The following is a 17427-nucleotide window of genomic DNA, read 5'->3' on the forward strand; positions in this document are numbered from 1 at the left end:
CTGCCACCGATGACTTCGTCGCGCTTCGACGAATTCCGTCGGTGACTTGCAAATTTGGAGGCACGCATTTAAAGATTTAGGACTCGGTGGGGTTTTTTTTTTTGTTGGTGATCGGGCAAAGGCAGTGAAACAAAAACACGCAAACCTCAAAACAAGACAGTCGAAAAGAACGCATGGCTCACCAACGACGTACCGGAGACCTATCAAGGTTATCGTCGTTGCCGTCGCCGTCGTTTGCCTTCTGCGCGTTCAAAATAAATACATTTCCAAACCATACTTAGAATTCTTCCACTTACAACCTCTCACGGGATCAGAGGGTGGGGCATGCGGAGGACATGGCGGCGCATGGTAATGAAGGTGAGAAAATGAGACAGACAAGACCGTTTATTTTTATTTCTTCAGCATAACAATTTCAGCTTGTTAGTAAGTCTGTCACGAGGTCCAACCAAAAGTCGCTGCTCGTGCGTATTTTTTTCTCTTCGTCTTCTTCTTCAGGTTGCTGCCGGATCCTGTCCACCACGGTTGGACTCCGGAAGGGGTTGTTTCTTTTGGGTTCTGGTTGACTATCCGCCGCGTACACAGCACCAATCGGGTTGTCATGTTTGTTGGGACCGCTGTTTTTTGTCTGTACCGTACATACATAGGTCTCCGCCGTGTGTCACCTTTAGCTGAGGATGAAGTTTTCTTTTCTGGCCTGGCCGGTGCGCACTGTGAGCTGGTGAGGCCTTTTTTCCACACCATATTCTCACTCAGAATGTGTCACGGTGACTGGTGGTGGTGTGTTTTATTTTCACATACACAAATTCCATTTCGTCATCAAATATTTGCTTTGTGTCACCTCAATGGATGCGACTGAATGTGTCACCGGCGTTGTTTTGTTGTGTTTTGTTTTGCTTTTCCTTTTTTTATCTCTTACTCGTCCGATCCGACGACCATCACCGCCATGGTGAAGGTTTTGTGCACGTTTGTGCACCCCTTGGTCTCAAGAACCGAGCCAAACACTGGTCCAGTCCAGGTTACCGGACCACAGCGGGTAAAGTCGGGTAGAGGCTGCGGTGAAGGCAAACATAATTCACAGGATGTCTTGTTTTCTGTGCATAAGACCCCCGTGTGTCGCTATCATGCAGTGCCCTTGCCTCTGGTTACCCCGGGACACCGTCTTTGCATCGGCCGGGTATCGTATGTCGCCGGGCCGTGTACTATTTTGTCATCGGACGACCCGTAATCTGCTACCGTCGCTGTCGTGGTCGTCGTCGACGGTCAGTAGGCGGATTGGACTAGAAACTGTGGAAGTAAAAAATAAAAGTGCATAAACTGTCTGCTGCCAAAGAGCTTCCTCGAAATGCGCGGGCCAGAGCTGCTTACGGCTTGGGCAAGAATCTGTGCTTAGTTACGTGGCGGCTGGCATTTATTCTTTTAAGCGCTTTCTGCAACATGAGCATGATTCCGAGAAAGCTGTCTAAATTACATTAACTTGCCGGGAATGGGAAGTTCCGCGCAAAGGTCACTAATTAAATTTCAAAATATAAATAAGCCATGTCTACGGTGACCCATCAGTGTGGCTTGTTAGATATGCCTGCCGATATGGAACTTCAGGTGGATGAACACAGACAGGATGTGTCTATGAGATCGTTTTTTAAATTATAGTTTAACTTAAAGGGTGTATTTTTATGGTTTTCTTCATCATTCTTGTAAATTGGTGAAGTCCGCAAAGGTTTTTAGAGAGGGCCCTATGTTAGCTCTTGTATAAGAATATACCGTCTGGCATACAAGATTCTAGGCGCAAAACCTCAAACATTGGATTGCAGATATATTGCATCAGGGTCCAGAATATCCGTATATACTACACTACAGGACTTAAAATACATATGATGCCTAACATTTTCTGATCACGTTAAGTTTCACAGACTTCACCATCCGCTTGCCATAACTGGTCCTCAAGATCTGCAAGAGCAGATGAACATTTTCATTTCATACACACGGGTGACATCCTCGTCAAATTGCTAAACCAGGCGACATCATCAATATTACGACCGTGTTCATTGCGAAGCACTTTGGAATTGCGGAACGGAAACGGAAATAGGACCGAAGCAATAGTGGTGGTGCCTGGTGGTCGTTTGACGTTTCGCTGTTCGGCAAAGGTCTCGAGGTATTAGAAATTTAAAGTGAACCGTAAAGCCGGAGCGATTCGAAATGAAAAATGGAAATTGGATTCGAAGTCGTGTGGCCCGCGGCACACGCGGGTGTGTGCAAGAACCGGAAGTATTCGATGAGCAGCCGTGCACCCTCGGTGTGCTGCCATACGCCGAACGATCCCGGCATAGAAACCGGTCGGTTTTTCGGTTGGCACTGTTTTGGAATTCCATCAATCCGTTTGCATGCAAATTCGATTCGATGACGACGTGTATATTCAAATGTTTTCATATTTAACTTTCTTTTGTTTCACTCCACCGCGCCACCAATTGCCAACCCGGGACGTGCAAGCGCCACCATTCCGACGTGTGCCCGAGGTAGATCGTTGTTGCAAAACACATTCACGAGAGTGGATTTTGGTCCTCGTGCATGGTGGATGGCAGCTTTGTGTCCGGATTCAGCTGACTCCGGTTGGTGCAAAGAAAACACAGATAACTTTGACAAGTTTGGCTAGAAGGCCACGGGGCAAAATGTTCCGCCGGGAAAGTCGCAACTGAAGCCTACGACGACGACGACAACGACAACGCCAAGGAGCATCAGAGGAAATTGAATATTCATGGCCCGCAGTTGGCCAAATTTTGCTACTCACATGCTCTGCTCCGGGCGGCCGTGGGGAAGCAGCCACTCGTCATTCGAAGTTTTCCGAGTTCTCTCTGTGTGTGCCGGGTGCCAGGCCAGGCGGTTGTGGTGATTGTGAGGATCGTTGAGGTGGTAACATCCGCCCGGCGTTTTTTCCCCATTATGCAGCTCTGGCTCGGGAAAGCATCTCAGAGACCGAGAGTGATTCGAATGGATTTGTCATCTACCTTTAACGCAGCTACATACACGTACACAGACGTATAACACAAGTGCTTGAAAACGGAAGAAACGGAGCTTGTGGTTCTTTGGGGCGAGAAAGGGAGAGAAGCAACGGAAAGAAAATAGGATTAGTGGAAAGGAAGTTTTCGAGCGAGCAGCCCAACCGCCTGTCATCTGTCACGTGGGACAAATTAAATTTTGGATATGTATTATTTCACCCCCCGGGCTGCGGGCTCTCGGCGTGTCAATACGCGTCGTTCATCTATCCTGTCCTGTTTTGTTAGATGTCGTTCCCACCTTGCCGCATCGGAAACATGTTCCTTCCATTCATCTAGCGTTCCTCAATTGAGCGCACGGATTGATCGAATGATCGTGGTCGTTGTTTCAGTTTTGTGACACACGGACAGACTACAGGTCGAGGGAACCACACCCAACCTTTTGTACACACTTTCAATGTTAATTAGTATGATTTTGCTTAACGAATTCTCCCCATTTATGTCCTCTGTTTGAACAGGGCTCGGCTTACCCAAATGGAAGGAACTGTTTGTTGCTATAACTTTCGCTGGTGAAGTCTTGGCTTGAAGACCCGAAGTGGAAGGCCTCACAGAGTGAAGAAGAGTGCCACCAACATGGTTGCGAAAACCCGTCATCAAGGTTGGGTTTCATTTCAAGTTTAATGTGTGGATTTGTCATTGCGCCGGAAATCGTTAGACGCATGTCTTATTCAACTAACGATAAACTACAATCAAGATTGGGGCTTTTGATGAACTGTCCGGAAGACGTCGCCTGCAGATCGTGACGTCAATGGAAAACAACAAAAAACACATCTGACACAGTTTAGCGATTCATCGCAGAGGCTTCCATGGCAGCGGTGCGTGAGAATTATAATAACTCGATAAAGTCTAACGATGTACAGCAACGGGGAGCGTCATTGCTTCCTCGGAGCTTTTTGTTGAGCATGGCAAGTGCGTGAGCATTACACCGATATGTGGCAACCACTTTCACCATCAACTTCGTTTCGAAGGGTCGTCGCCGTCGCAGGCTTAGGTTGCAGCGTGTCGTTACGAAACCGAACCACAGTGCCGCACGGTCGGACCTGGCCCGGGTTTCGTCGAATGAATCATTACTAGGGGTTCTAAGAAGATGATGATGATCGCCTTACCCATATGCATGGTACACACGGCCAAGCACACTAATGGGTAGTGTGTGCGGACCAGCTCATATTAATGTAATTACCGACAAACGCCTCCAGTCCACCGGACGCCGGTTTGGACTTTGGCAACGTGACGCTTGCGACAACCAATGACTGTAATAAAGTTCATGCGAGGAAAGGAACAGAGAGAAAAGGAGAGGGAGAAAAAAAGAGAACTCTGCTAGTAATAACACATGCCCAACAACAAAGTAGTTCATACTTCGACTGATCCATGGGTCGAAGTCGACGCAGGCATTTCATCATTTCGACTATATTCTCTAGCGAGCCTTGACTGTTTGGCCGGTGTTGGTAAACCTGCTAACTTCATTAGCATCTTAAAATGTCCTCCTTTCCCTCGGACACCCCTTCCCGGCCCATGGCGGCATCTCCATGGTGTTTCGAAACGGGGAGGAAGGTAACGATTAATGCCATCGAGCGAAAGATTGTAGTTTCCCTTTTGGTGAGAACTGCTTTAAATCGCTCACGCACCAAAACGGCTGCTGCATCCGAGCAAGGCTTTATAATTCAGGTCTGTCAGGGTGGTGTTTTGTCGTTGTTGTTGCTGTAGTTGCTCTGAGGGTTCAGGTTTATCTCCCCGGGGGCCTTCCATTCCATCAGTGGCGTTGTCTCGATTGCCGGCTCGGCCTGGGGTATGATTACGGCGAGGGTCCGGGGATTCTTCCACGAGCCAAGCGCTTTAATTATTTTCCCTTTTCGTCATGCTTTTGCACACGGTAGCGGACGGAAATGGGTTTTGTCACGTATACGAGGGTGAAAGGTTTTTTCCTCCATTCATGCATCTATTGGCAATGTATTATTGTTGTTCTTGCCTCTCTTGTTAAAATCCATAACGGTAAGGGCAAAATGTAATTATGCTCTCTTGTGGTAGCGAGGTTTTTTGTCATTAACCTCATCCAACAACTAGAACTCCTAGGTTCTGGGGTTCTACTTTTTGCTATCAAACGATCAGATCTAAATCAAACAATTTCGAGTCGAGATAACTTTCGAAATCCGTACCTCGCCGCCGTGGTGAGGACCAGCTTTCGGGGCTTTAGTTTGGTCAGGGTCTGTTTCAGCTCGTTTCGCGCTTGAATGTCGCCGAGATCATGTGTCAGGATTTCCTTGTAAATTAGCAGTTTGCCAGCCGGTTTCTTGGGAAATGCCACACTGGCGCAAGCTTTCATCATTGCTTGCAAATGTTATTAAAGTTGTAAATTAAAGTTTTCGAACTCTTGGAACTCGGGCAAGTCGTGTGTGCGATACGGATCGGCAGCTCACGTCATCTTAATGACGCGGGTAGCTCAGAGCACGTTCCGCAGGAGGGCAACATCGATCGTCTAGCCGTCGTTAGCTGTCGATGAATAATTGCACACCGGTCCAATTTCACGTGCTAAGGTGAGCTCTACAGCTGCTGCCACTCCGCTTTTATTCCACACATGAGGCATATGCAGGTTTTTTGTTTTTTGTTGCTGCCACAGTTTGCGACCTTAGCTCCCGCAATCACAACGTGAACCCCGAGAATGATTGCGCGAGTGAGTCACGGGGAAGTTGCGCTGTGCAATGTGATCGAACTCGCCAGTCTTTAAATTACCATTTTCTCCTTAATTGCAAGTGCACTGCATTTGTGTTTCGCTTAATGCAAAACAAGCTATTAAGTTCGCAAAACCTAACACTGAGCAATACTGAGGAAACAAAAACGAAATCTTGAACTCTGGAACCGCATGAAACTGCTTGCCGCACCTGAAATATGACGACGACGAGCAACGGCACAAAAATGCTGATCCGCATGTGTGACGCAGGGTTTCATAATTAGCGCGAACGGAGGCATTTATTATGGTTCGAATCGATCGATCGATCGATCGATTGGTGTCGTGGTACGAATTTCTTTTTTCGCCCTTTTTTCCATCTCATAATAACAAAACTTGTACAAACCCTTTTTTTTTCGCCCTTCTCTCGACACTCGCTGAAAAATGATGGCCACCGTCGGCCCAATTAGTGTCCATAAATAACGGTAACGGTTGGGCAGGGAAACGAACGAAAAAGGATTCTCCCGGCCCTGCTGACGAGACCTGCATCGGAACATTGGAACAACAACATTGTGAAGCTGGTGTGCTGGATGCATCCACCAGTGCCAGTGACACATGCACCGTCACTCGATCGGAAAAGGACACCGTGATGGAAGGTCAACATACGAAGATAAATGGCGGGTTCCCGGGAGGGTTTGGTTGCAGCATTTTCTCACTAGCTCTTTCCGCTGCCGTGTACGTGTCGTTGATTGTGCTTATTGCTGCCCGACCATGATTAGGAGAAACGCGCGCTTCCACCACGACCAGCTGTCCAACTATCGAGCGGCAGCTAGCTGTAAAATGGTGGCTGGCTAATTACCACCCAGCTATAGCATTGCTGATTATTACTATGGCCAGCAGCATGTCCCCGGACAAACATCGCCGGGTCGGGTGCGGAACGTGTGCGTTTTGTCATCGATGTCTGTGGTGCAGCAGCACACGGAGCGCTGCCAGGTGATAATGTTTTATGCAATAAAACGATAAAGATAGGGGCGCATACGGGACGTCAGATCTGTGGCCATTTAAGGTGCGCGAGACACGCGGATGCGAATGGAGCCCTCGTGCGGGGATTGTTTTGGAATTGACGAGCTTCTTTTGCTTCGTGCTTGCATCATTTTGTCAGCTGCATTCTAGTGGCCTCTGAATGTGAGTGACTCAGCCTCAGGTCCGAATCGGTTGACAACCTGATTTGCATAACGAGCGTTCACGGGGCGAGATGAATCTCTATTCGAAAAAGCAGATCGGCGGTTATGTTTGGGTTTCGGGTCGTGAAACAGGACGTAATTTATGTGGATGTTTTGATATGGGTTTTAAGTCGCGGGTTCACTGGCAGCCTGTTCGTTAGAGCAGGGATCCTCAAACTACGACTTGCTTATAGCTATGTTTTGTCGATAACGTAATAGCCTATTCTTGTACTCTAAGGAACGTTATCGTGTCAGTTTATAACAAGTATCTTTAAATGGTTAAAAATTGAGGAAATGCAGTTATCTGCAATGAAACATGTTATGTTTTATCATCTACGTGTACTTTGGAAATACCGCATAAGCTGTCCTGAGGCATTAGCAACCGACGCTACTACAACTAAGTGCAAGGCTTCAATGATGTCTAAGTGACTTGAATCTATATAATTCTTACCGGATTTTTGCAGTACATAAACAACGCATAGATGGTGAGATAAACCGGTGATTTTGATAAAATAAAATATGGTGGATAGAAATGGAGTTTGCATGACATTCTCGTCGATGTCGTAATGACACTTATGGACGTCGACACGTTGTCCCATATACTAATATCCCGAATAATTTCTCCGGTGGAGACGGACCATGGGTAGAGGTTTTTTGATGAAATAGATAACATTTTGTCTGCAAACAACATCCCATAATGGTTCTGGATTTAGTACAAGCCACAAGTTATATCCCATCAAAAAAAGGACATTATGCGAAATTCAAAAAAGAAACAATCGATTTCTCTGTCGGTTTAATGTTCTTAGGCTCCCGATCGTCACACCGATTTGCACCGAAAACCATTGCCATTAATTGCCTTTTTTGTGTGCGTTTTCCGCAACCCCGGGTTTTTGCACACAAAACCCGCTTTGCTGCACATCCTGAACCGTCTGATTACGTTGAATGGGAAAAGGAAGCAATTTATCATCACATGCACGCACACAATGAGTGGTCCAAAGGCAAGGTCCTTCTTTTAGGGGCTTGGGCAGATTTGAGTTTTTTTGGTGGTTGGCTCAAAATTTGTCCCATACATTCCATCCCAATTTCGGGGAAATGTGTTTTCAAGGGAGCTGAATGATTTAAAGCGCTTTTCCGGTGCACGCGGGCACAATCTTGATCGAGATTAAAAGAAACGTTCTTCAACTTGTGCTATTTGCAAATAGTGAAATGTGTCGTCAGCCTGAAAGGTTGTGTCCTAGGATGGTGATGCTAGAATGTTTGCCGTTTTTTTTGTGCGTGTGTGTGTGTCGAAGTTCTTTTGGGATGCAAGAAACCTACCTCTAAGAATGAAACGTCTCCAAGCACGAACGTGAGTGAAGCAGAAGGAGCAATAATGCAAGGAATGCTGCCTGGGTGGAGAAAGCAGCAGGAAGTGTGCTAAACTTATTTATTCTGTCCGTACAATATTTAAACAACTCCACTTCCTGCTCGCTAGTGGAAGTGTGGCCTCCCTTTTTGTTCTTTTTTGTTTCGAAAAAAGAAGGAACTTGTGCGGGGCTTGATCGTTGGCTCTTTTCGGGTTTATTTACCATCGCCCGTGCATGATGAGCACTCCGAAATGCCGGTGGTACACTGTTTGTCGGTTCGGTTCTACGTTGCCCCACCACGTTCTCGGCGAAAGCAACCTTCACGATGAAAGCTGCGCTCAGTTTAGCGCATAAATAGCGCGTCTTTGATGGGTGGAACGGGCATGGGCCGGATCCGTGGGATGAATGTTTCGAAGGAAATGAAACGCCTTTAAGTTGGTTGGTAGCATAGGGTTGGTGGTGGTTGGTTGCTGCAACCCCCGATGATGATGGTGACGACGACGACGGCGAAACGTCGATCCGAACAATTTCGAATTAATTATCGTTTCTATTTATCTTACGCTTGGTACTGGGAGCGATGAAACGGGCAACAAGATAGCAGCAGCTAAGTAGAAAAGACACAGTACTTCTTTTATGGCATGAAATAAACGTTCTTCCTGGGATGGTGCGGACATCAGGCGAAACGCAAGGGAGTGCGATCTGTTTTCGACGCTCTGTTCCCTGATTATCTGAAACTCACAGGAAGCTTGGCTGGTTTTCGAGGATGAGGTGTAGGAGCGGGGAGCATTTTCTCCCCACAACTTCAGATGTTGAAAGACGGATGTTGCAGCTGAGAGCTCTGGTTGACTATAAACAAACGCGAGTCTACTGCTACTGCTGCTGTTGCTGCTGGTTGGTCTGCTTTTGAAGTTTTGCAGAACTTTCCATTCGAGTGGAAATTCAAATGCAAAACCACCTCCCCAGACCAAGACGAGGTTGCATGCGGTTCAGGTCTTGGTTGTGCGGTTCCCTGTGGACAACAGAACGCGTGGACTGAAGAAAATGGTTCGAGAAACTGCTGCTGCTGCTGCTGAGTTGCGACGTGAAAACAACAAAGTAACGAACCTCGCACCGAACGCAACCCGGGCTTCGGTCGAAGCCAGACAAGCGCATCGGCCACAAAAACATCGGCAGCACAATTTACATCGCGCTTTACAACCGATGTACCGGGAAGACCGAGGAGGCGACCATCGAATTAATATTTATATCATACCAGAAGGCTCCAGAGTTTCAATCCGTCTGTTGTTGCCGTGTCCTGACGGCAGACGGCTTTTTCCGACCCGGGCACACTACGCCACCACATGCAAAACCGCGAGCTAATGTCAATTTCTTCAGTCTTTCCCGGCTTGAGGTTTTGAGGTTAGCGCTTATGTTCCGTGTTTTGGGTCCACGGCTTCTTTCAGGTCGTTTCATGTCCGGCTCAAGACACCGGACCCTTAGAGCGAAGGACTTTATTGGGACGCCCGTACAATGTTGCTGCTGTGGATTTAATTGGAGAATTTTGTTAGTAAATCTAATTTTACTCACGGCAAACATGATGATGAGGTACCCGCGTTGAATGGAATCCCGGTGGGAATGGAGAGTGGAACTCTCAATCGTTGGCCCACTTGGCCAAAGAGATTGATTCGGAATGCGAACCGTGTTTTGTTCGAGAGGTATGGCCATGTTTGGTAATGAATCTTGAACAGCGCACCCCGTATTCTTTATGGCACACGATCGATTGGGAGCAACACAAACGGTTCGAGAGTTTCTAGAAAGGTTCGCAATGGAACGACACAGTCTGGGCCGACGGCAAATACAAAAGTTGTAATTTAAGCATGTTTGCGCATGATAGGAAAATATTGGAAGAGGTGTGCTGCGGATTGTTCGGAATTTTGGAACGTTAGTCTTGCTAAATATGTCCCATAAATACATGTTTGTATGTTCTGAGAATCGCTGAAGAGAGATGCATATTTTTTAATATCTAATTCGATTTATAGGATATCTGAGAAGAATTAGTGATACTTGAGAAATTGTTGGGCTCTGCTCAAGATAAAGTGTGGCCTTTTTACTGGCCTCCATCGCACTTTTAAGCAAAAGCTTATAAAGTGACTAACAGATTACAATTTAAATATTATCTTATCGCAAAAAATATCCCACGATTTTGCATTACTTAAAAGCTTGTATAAAATCTATTATAAATATTCTTGCTATCTCCTTATTTATCGCTGTCTCTAATTACTTCAACTTCTTCGGAGCAGAATCCTTTTCCTGCGTTCTAAAATCTTGTAAAACAGGGTCAAACTGACTTATCCGAAGCATTCCTTGCCTAACAATTTTACCGGAAAGAAAGCGAATCAGCTCGTTTTTATCAAACAACGAAGTTTTAAACCCCGTACACTCACTTCAATAAATCATGCTGTGGGCTGTGTGGACGCGCCTTAGCCCATTCGCCTTTCAATTTCGTTGCGCAGAAACGGACTGGCAACCGACACTTCAGAACAATCTCCAGCAGAATGATAAACTTTTCCCAGAAACCTGACATCCGTTTGGGGTGCGTTTGTGTGTGCCCGGTTTAGTGGCTGGCAAGCGGATGGGTGGGTTTGCCATTCGAATCACGAAACCCAGACTTTCGTACCGAGGGCACGTGAATTTGAAACACGTTCGTAACCGGCTGCTGAACGAGTGGCAGAAATTCGCATAAAACCTGAAGCAATTGAAACCGTCAGACCAGATGCGAACCAGTAGTCGTCGTCAGGCCTGTGCCTGTCCAGCAGCTCACCCAAATGAGCCAATTCCCATGAATTTAGCTCAATTCGGTGTAATGGCAAACGGGGAGGATGCTGTTGAAATATCATACGCTCCGAACCCCGTCAAGGGTCATGAATTGCTGGCGTCAGTACGCGGAAATGGTTGAATTATGCTTCATGAAGCTGTGTTAGCATGTAATCCATAGCGTAACCTGCCTTCAGGGCGTTTCGGTGTTATTACAGGACAGGGCTTGACTTTGCATATTTAGGCCGCTACTGTGAACCGATGGCCGTCCATCGGTTTTGAAGTCACGGGAAATTGATCGAAGTGTCAATAAATTCTTGAAACTGTGTTTGAAGCTCTCGGAACCGTTTCTCGTTATCGTTCGCATTGGTGGTTTTGGGACGAATTAACTTTCACTTACCGGAGATACATCAAACGGTGAGCAGTTTATGCAAATCGATTTGTACTCGACACCTTCAAAGCTAGACCTTATAGCAAAGAGATGACCTTGCATCTTCAGCTAAAAGCGACGCCATCATACGATAACCTGACAGCCGTATAAACGAGACCTTCAAGATCGAGTGGCGGCTTATCTTAGATGGGTATGAAAATGTTGCAGTAATTATAAGAATATTCACATGTTGGTTCCGCCACGGCGGTTTCGTCACCGCATTTGCTAACCGCTCGAGGGGGAAGCCAGTCGAGGGAGATCTATAAAATTCAAGATTAATTAGCTGCTGACCGTTTTATTGAACCCCGATGCCGACGGTGGTGACCCAATGGACGTTCTGCAATGTGCAAAAAGCAATTTCATGTCGTCTTCATGGGCAGGGGAACGGTTGGTTTGATGGAAGAACGAACCGTGGTACGAACCGTTTAATTGGATTCAATGTAATGTTATTTATCGTGCAGATCGGTCGTTTTTTTTTTGGGTTGGATGATGACCGGAGAATGTGACGAATAAATCGAAAATTCATTCGTCACCGTGCCATAATTGCATTCGTCCCAGATTGATGTTGTTGATGGATGGTAAAATTTGTGAAAGCAATAAAGTGCGAAAGGTATAAAATATTTGCAATCGCATTTTTAAAGCGTCACTCATCATCGACGAACCGCGTGGTGTGAACGAAGTTTATGGTATGGGTTTTTGAGTAGTTGGGAAGGGGTTTTTATAATATGGCACTAAAGAAGGTTTTTTTTCGGCATTTTTGACGAGATGTTTCGTGCAAAGTTAAAAAGTAATTAAAATACGTTTTATTGCATGCAGGTAACATAGTTTTTTTTTTCGTTTTTTTCACTCGTACTTTAAGTGTAAAAAACATATTACATCGAAATCGTTACTTGATTTTGTGTAGTGTTCATCAAAGCATTCGAGGTATTACTATGTTAGTTATACCTCAGAGCAAAGAAGTTGTAAGCATTGTGGAACATCGTGAAGAACGAATATAAATTCTTTGAGTTTTACAACATCATCTCAGTTTTGGAGAAAGCCGAAAACCTTTCATGGGGAACAGAGTCCGTTCCGCCGCGTTGCGCGAGCTTTAATTGCAGCAGAAACTGATGAAGGGAATTTATAGTTTGATGAGTTTATTGCTGTGAATTTTCGATCGAGGAATCAAAGCATCCAGCTTAATGATGGAGAATATCCTGGGAAAAATGTAAATTTGTATCCAAAACTTGATGTCCATATATGAGGTCACTCAGAGGACGGAGGCTGACGGCGCCTTTTGAAAATACTTTGCTGACATCGATCGAAGAAACTGGCAACTAGTCTTTCAAATCTCTTACGGGAGACTATACAATATCACGTTTTGAGCAAGACAAAGTTGCACCTCAGGCTCAGAAAGAGTGATGTTTGACAGTTGGTTTAAGAATAAAATTGGCGTTGGTCGTCTAGATTCAATGCGACAGATGCAGTGGATTAGTAAGAACAGAAGAACGCTCTCCAGTTGGAATAAGAAAATGTTAAGTAATGGTTTGCACCTGGCTAGTTGGATTCCAGGTGTTGAATTAGATGAGTAAATGCTTTCATCTGCTTTCATCTTAGCTAAAGATCTAGTGGAGATCGTTAGAACACCATGACACGCCTAAAACTAGGTTGGTGGTTGTAAAACGAGATCTTCGACGACTGATCGCAATCCGTTACTGATGCCTATTTGAGAAACAGAAAGGACCATGGAAAGCTATGCTGGACAACAACCTTGATAGTTTTATTGGCTGGTTTTTAAAGTGTCGATCACAAGTAAAAGGTAGTGCGTGATGTTGTCGAGTTGATTGGATCATTTGAGTTTATTGAGAGCGCAGCGACACTTTCCATGCTGGATCAGTTCTAGCCGTATGATCCAATTGTTGATGTGTTCAGATCGCTACCCACAAAATGTTAAACTCATCGGACTGAAATAGGGGATCTTGATGCTCATTGGGGTTGTCAAAGAATTTCGTCTTACGATGTATGGGGCAATAAGATTTCACCTTAAGGATTCTACCAAAATTCCAACCAGTTAGCCCGTTGAGGTGTATGAGGCAGTTTTACTTACATTGCTCTCCAAACTTACTCTCTAGTTAATACAAAAACAGATAAAATAAAATTACTGAATAACTGATTTACTGGCCCCGAAGCGCAATTTTTTTCGTTCGATTAATTAAATTTAAAAATTTAACATTCGTGCATCGTGATGCTTGTTGCATGATGCATTAAATAAAACCATAAATCAGCGTGATGCTACTACCGCAAACAAACCAAACACAAGCGAAGAAAAAAAACAAAACTGCAAGATCTTTATTAAATTCATATCTGCCTCCCTCGTGGAGAACACACACTCACTGCTGCTGTTGTAAATTGTTGCATCACGCTCGCAAGCGCATGCCACATATGAGCATGGTTTGATGTAGGTTTCTGGTAACTGGTTACTCGTGGATGCTACACAAATTCCTGCAGTAGTCACGATCACGATGTACTGCTAGCCGCTTCTCATGCTCCGGAGGGGGGAATGGAACGAACGAAATGAAAAGTAAAAACCACGACCACGATGTCGTCGTCTTCCCTTTCGGCATGATCACCGTGTAATGTTCACGATCGCAACCGTGCGCTACGCGATGCAGCTGATTTATTATTCCCAACTGTCGCCCTAAACGGACTGCGAAGATGGCCACGGGTTTTCCGTGAATTATTAACGGGCAAACAATTTGACGTGGTTGAGCGGATGCAGGACGCGGATCGGAGGCAAAATTACATGATTTTGGGCAAGTATGATACGGCCGTTCAGTGCTGCTGCCAATCAATGCCATTCCGCTCACGAATTAGTGAGCGTGCGTGATTGTAGGGAAATCATCCCCGTCAGTATCAGACTACCGTACAGCAATCCCTTTTCCGTTCGACTGCTGACTAATTTCCAAACTACCCCTACACACACACACATGCGCACCATAAATATGGCGATCGTTGATTTCGATTTTAATGAATGATCGCACCGTTGATCGTTGCTGATCGCTATCGACCGCTCGTCATTTAGTCAAGACGGTGTTCCAACCCCGAGCCAGGCGTACCGTGGAATGAATTATGATGCTTTGGGTATGCCGGCACACCCGTTTCCCGTTTTCCGCACCCTTCCCCTCACTCGACTCGACCTTGACTCGACTCGTTGAAAGCGAACCTGGGCCAAAAATGGACGAACGGGAGAGAGAGAGAGAGAACGAAAGAAAATGCCGACTAATCTAACGAGCAAATGGCGAGGAACGGGCGAAGATTCCGCAAATCCGGTCGAACGGAAGAAGAAAAAATCGTACCGAAACAAATTGCGGGTCTGTGTGCGGGGTGTGGTGCAAAAGCAATTATAAAGTGGGCTAACCTCCGAATCCGAACATATGTGCATCGTGGTGGTGGTGGGTGTGGGCAACATATTTGGCGTCCACCCGGTACACCTTTAAAGGGCACCGAGAAAATGTAAAAGTATGGAACCATATAAAGCGCCGACAAGAGCGTAGGTTTTGAGCAAGAGTAAAGGTTTGGGTTTTTAAATTTTGCTTTTCACACCCTTTAGAGGTTTGGCCAACGTGAAACCCCTCCCAGCGGCCGGTTTTTATTTAAAGAGAAAGAATTTCAAGCAGCTGCGTCTTAGGAACGGCTAGAATTGGGCGAGCAAGTCTGGTCTGTTTAGGGAAGGGCGGCTAAGTAGACGCCTCTTTAGCTCAGTGGTAGAGCGCTGGTCTCGTAAACCAGCGGTCGTGAGTTCAAACCTCACAGGAGGCAATCACATCCGAATTGTTTTAATGTGGTTAACAAACTATTTTTCTTTTGCCGGTATGTTGGATGAAGTTTTTAAAGAAGGAGTCATGTCGTTGGAGCGCGTTTTGCTATTGCAGGAAACGTGCTACGCAATTCTGCGACTCAAAATTCGTGTGCAGCTTGAATCAACGACCGACACGTGACATGAAGAAGCAAAAAACGTGACAGCTAACAATTATCGTTCGCCCGGCAAACACTCACGAGGCCAACAGTTCCTGGTTGCGTTTGGTTTCGGGTGTGTGTGTGTACATAGTCGCGCACTAAATCGTTTTACCATCTCTAGCGATGCACACCCACGTCCAAACCGCTGCTTATAGTGCTTCGTTCCGCGCAGTGCTATTTATCATCAAAAGCAAACGCAGCAGGAGAAGAGGATTGATTATCGCTTTTTTTCGTCTTTCAATTTCTCACATTGCTAGAAACTTTGCGTGCCGATCGATCGATCATTTCGTTGCTGCTGGCTCGCTGGGAGGAGTCTTGGCGAGAAATGTTAAACCGACCATTCGTTTCTTTTCTTGTGGTGTGAAGAGTAGCTTTCGTTGTGTCGCTCGCTACTCAAAAGCTTGGAATTGTTGCAGGTGGGATTGGGAGAGAGGTATTTTATCGCTCGTTTAAATGATAAATGAGATCCTTCTTCAAACGGTGATGCTATAAAGGTCCCATAATGACAGATATTTGCATAAGTTTAGAAAGGAATCTTACGATCTGAAGAAGACGATAGAAATTGTAACGCATACCTTTCTACTTATCAGAAGCTCAAGTCTTGACTAGCTGCAGAAGTCCTCCATTCCACCCATGGATTAGCAACGTCGGCTGTAAATCCAATGTCCAGGCCTTTCTACAGGATGCATCTACTGTGTTATCGCTCTCAAATGTTCGAATCATCCTTATGCCTTGATCAGAAAGCCTGATAAATCTAATTTGCTCCTCATAAGATAATTTTTGAAGTTCATGGTATTCGTAATCATCGCGACTTGTTCATGTACGGTTCCAAAAAGTCTTCTCAGGAGTTTTGACAACTTCTAGTTACGCTGCCATAGGGGCATACAATAAATAATCTATATAATATCAGCTTCGTCCGTTGCAACAATTGGTTAGCAAGGATGTTCGATTCTTAGGAAAACCTCTGCTGCACCGAAGAGCATTAAATGATGTCTATGTTATTAACAAGGGTCTGAATTGATTTATAGACGATGTTCGGAAAGTCAATAAGATGCAATAATATCATCGATGGAACAAGAAATTCTCGCTGATAGTTTAGTCAGTTTTGCGACGAATTGGACAAGTTGATCTTTCAGTATGAGGGAGATAACCATGTGTAACGGTATTCAACTCCAAACAAGATGACAAGATTTGTGTTAAAAGGCATCGATTTGCTATCCCATACACCAGACAAGTTTTGTTTCATTTAGCTTTCGAGAGCGAATCCTTATGATAGGTATCCCATACTTTAAGGCTGGAAAATTTTAACTTTAAGAAAGGCTAATTTAATGTGGTATTTTATTTGTATCATAATTATTTTACAATCGCCCCGCTAGAGGATTACTTATGATGGAAATATTGAATGTTGATGTATATATCAAATCAAAAACTTGGAACGCATCGCAAAGGAAACGAAGAAGATGATAGATAATCACAATAAATTTGAATTGAGTATTTTCGATTGAATTGATACATTCAACTCCTTCATCAAGCACAAGTTGAATTTAATTCCCTTTTCCGAACTAAAGACCGCTCTCCAAACTCACCATTGAAGCCTTCCAAATGAAACTGCGTGTTAATAAACCATTCCCGTATCGAAACTCCGTGCTGAGACATAAAATCCTTCGTTTTGTTTTGTAATGGAATGATTAATGTGAATATGGCTCGATATGTGTTGCTGAAATCAATCTGATTCATGTTTCAACATCAGTCCTAGGCTAGGTCGAGAAATTCTAAATTGTTATTGATCCTCATTTCACCCAGCGTACGGGGAGGACCGACCGTTTCTATGTCACCGGAGTCACACACGCTGTTCTTCTGCGTCTTACGGTTGGCTTCGGACTGCGTCAGCGAGCGATGTGGACCCGCATGCATGTGGGAAGTTAAAATG

At 45.1% G+C, this 17427-nt stretch overlaps 1 protein-coding gene and 1 non-coding gene across 7 annotated transcripts in view; both read left to right on the forward strand.

The window, feature by feature from the left end:
- The window catches only part of LOC118506872 (mpv17-like protein), a 149639-nt gene that overhangs the window by 11227 nt on the left and 120985 nt on the right, over positions 1-17427 (forward strand). The gene's annotated exons all lie outside the window — the stretch shown is intronic.
- Positions 15228-15299, forward strand: Trnat-cgu. Its single transcript has one exon. It is a non-coding gene; the product is annotated as a tRNA-Thr (tRNA).

The sequence above is a fragment of the Anopheles stephensi genome, chromosome 2 (genome assembly GCF_013141755.1).
Source record: "Anopheles stephensi strain Indian chromosome 2, UCI_ANSTEP_V1.0, whole genome shotgun sequence".
Lineage (NCBI taxonomy): Eukaryota > Metazoa > Arthropoda > Insecta > Diptera > Culicidae > Anopheles > Anopheles stephensi.